At 57.4% G+C, this 2,500-nt stretch overlaps 3 non-coding genes across 3 annotated transcripts in view; all 3 read right to left on the reverse strand.

Moving 5' to 3' along the window:
• The window catches only part of LOC145208187 (large subunit ribosomal RNA), a 3,686-nt gene extending 3,499 nt beyond the window's left edge, over positions 1-187 (reverse strand). Inside the window, exon 1 of the ribosomal RNA XR_013854517.1 lies at positions 1-187. This exon is cut by the window's left edge and continues 3,499 nt beyond it. This is a non-coding gene — a ribosomal RNA (large subunit ribosomal RNA).
• A 319-nt stretch (positions 188-506) lies between these two features.
• On the reverse strand, positions 507-660 carry LOC145208191 (5.8S ribosomal RNA). The gene has a single exon (XR_013854519.1). It is a non-coding gene; the product is annotated as a 5.8S ribosomal RNA (ribosomal RNA).
• Positions 661-961: 301 nt separating this feature from the next.
• The window catches only part of LOC145208186 (small subunit ribosomal RNA), a 1,824-nt gene continuing 285 nt past the window's right edge, over positions 962-2,500 (reverse strand). Inside the window, exon 1 of the ribosomal RNA XR_013854516.1 lies at positions 962-2,500. This exon is cut by the window's right edge and continues 285 nt beyond it. This is a non-coding gene — a ribosomal RNA (small subunit ribosomal RNA).

Below are 2,500 nucleotides of genomic sequence, written 5' to 3' on the forward strand. Positions count from 1 at the left end.
GCAGCGAACGACGCGCACCGAAGCGAATTCTTTACGCCACAATTCCGAGCGCCTCGAGAGCACGCGGATTCGGCGATGGGCACATCCCGCTTCACTCGCCGTTACTGAGGGAATCCTCGTTAGTTTCTTTTCCTCCGCTTAGTAATATGCTTAAATTCAGCGGGTAACCTCGTCCGACCTCAGGCCGAAAATTGGAGCCCAGCTCCAGGCGTTCGTCGACGAGCAGCCTACCGCGGCGGCGGGCGTTCTGCGACGGGCATTAGACGGCGGGCGCTTGACTGGCAGGGCGAGCTCGCGAGCCGCAGTCCTCTTCGAGGCCGACTCGCGAGACTCGCTCGCCTGCGTCGCCGTGCCGCGTCGCAACCCAAATTGCACGCAGTAGGCAGTTCGTGCTGTCATAAGCGGGACGACCAGCGCGCCCGTACGGACCGCCAGCCGACACCGCACCAGCCCGACGCGGCTTCTCCTTTTTAGGGGAGACAAACCGCGCGGGAGCGTTTGAAACGCGACCCTGAGGCGGGCGCGGCTCCGGGATTGACCCGACGCCGCAATTTGCGTTCAGAACGTCGATGCTCAATGTGTCCTGCAATTCACATTAATTCACGCAGCTAGCTGCGTCCTTCATCGACTCGCGAGCCGAGTGATCCACCGCCAAGAGCCCTCGATTGACATTTGTTCTGCACTGCGCCGCGCACAATGTGGTAGCATTCGAAAATTACTGGCGCCGAGCGGTCGACCCGACCTAGTCGGTTCGCCGACGCATGAAGCCGGCTTCGCGGAGCTGGCACTCGGCGCGCAATTTACCAGGTGACCGGTGGCGTTGGGATCCCGGCAGCGGCCGGGGTACCTTCGCCGTTCGGGCGGTCGCGCACGCGCGCACATTGGAGTGACGCACGTGCGGTCGCAGCCGTTTCTCGAGCCTCGCCTCGACCGTTGTGCGCTGACGCCCAACGTCGACCGTTAATGATCCTTCCGCAGGTTCACCTACGGAAACCTTGTTACGACTTTTACTTCCTCTAAATGATCAAGTTAGATCGTCTTCTCGGACACCGGCCCGGCCGTTGCCGACCGCGCCAGGTCCAATCGGAGGACCTCACTAAACCATTCAATCGGTAGTAGCGACGGGCGGTGTGTACAAAGGGCAGGGACGTAATCAACGCGAGCTGATGACTCGCGCTTACTGGGCATTCCTCGTTCAAGGGAAACAATTGCAATTCCCTATCCCTAGCACGACCGGGGTTCAGCGGGTTACCCGGACCTTTCGGCCAAGGCGAGCACACGCTGATCCGGTCAGTGTAGCGCGCGTGCGGCCCCGAACATCTAAGGGCATCACAGACCTGTTATTGCTCAATCTCGTGTGGCTAAACGCCACTAGTCCCTCTAAGAAGTTAAACGCCGACCGATCGGGTCGCGTAACTAGTTAGCAAGCCAGAGTCTCGTTCGTTATCGGAATTAACCAGACAAATCGCTCCACCAACTAAGAACGGCCATGCACCACCACCCACAGAATCAAGAAAGAGCTCTCAATCTGTCAATCCTCACTGTGTCCGGGCCGGGTGAGATTCCCCGTGTTGAGTCAAATTAAGCCGCAGGCTCCACGCCTGGTGGTGCCCTTCCGTCAATTCCTTTAAGTTTCAGCTTTGCAACCATACTTCCCCCGGAACCCAAAGACTTTGGTTTCCCGCAAGCTGCCGGGGAGGTCGTCAAACTAACGCCCCCCGACCGCTGGTTGGCATCGTTTATAGTCAGAACTAGGACGGTATCTGATCGTCTTCGAACCTCTGACTTTCGCTCTTGATTAAAGAAAACATTCTTGGCAAATGCTTTCGCAGTCGCTCGTCTTGCGCCGATCCAAGAATTTCACCTCTAGCGGCACAGTACGAATGCCCCCGTCCGTCCCTCTTAATCATTACCTCGCGCTCCGAAAACCAACAAAATAGAACCGAGGTCCTATTCCATTATTCCATGCACCATTATTCAGGCGAGCCGCCTGCTTTGAACACTCTAATTTTTTCAAAGTAAACGTCCCGGCCGCCGCCGACACTCAGTCAAGGGCACCGGCGGAGCGCCGGGGGTGAGGGCCAGGTGCGGCCAGTGCACGCCTTGCGACGGACCGGCCGCCTGCGCCCAAGATCCAACTACGAGCTTTTTAACCGCAACAACTTAAATATACACTTTTGGAGCTGGAATTACCGCGGCTGCTGGCACCAGACTTGCCCTCCAATGGATACTCGTTAAAGGTTTTAAAGTGTGCTCATTCCAATTACAGGGCCTCGTTTAGAGTCCTGTATTGTTATTTTTCGTCACTACCTCCCCGCGTCGGGAATGGGTAATTTGCGCGCCTGCTGCCTTCCTTGGATGTGGTAGCCGTTTCTCAGGCTCCCTCTCCGGAATCGAACCCTGATTCCCCGTCACCCGTAAGAACCTCGGTAGGCCGATACCCTACCGACGAAAGTTGATAGGGCAGACACTTGAATGATCCGTCGCCGGTGCGAGACCG

The sequence above is a fragment of the Phallusia mammillata genome, unplaced genomic scaffold (genome assembly GCF_965637545.1).
Source record: "Phallusia mammillata unplaced genomic scaffold, kaPhaMamm4.hap1.1 HAP1_SCAFFOLD_223, whole genome shotgun sequence".
Classification (NCBI taxonomy): Eukaryota; Metazoa; Chordata; class Ascidiacea; order Phlebobranchia; family Ascidiidae; genus Phallusia; species Phallusia mammillata.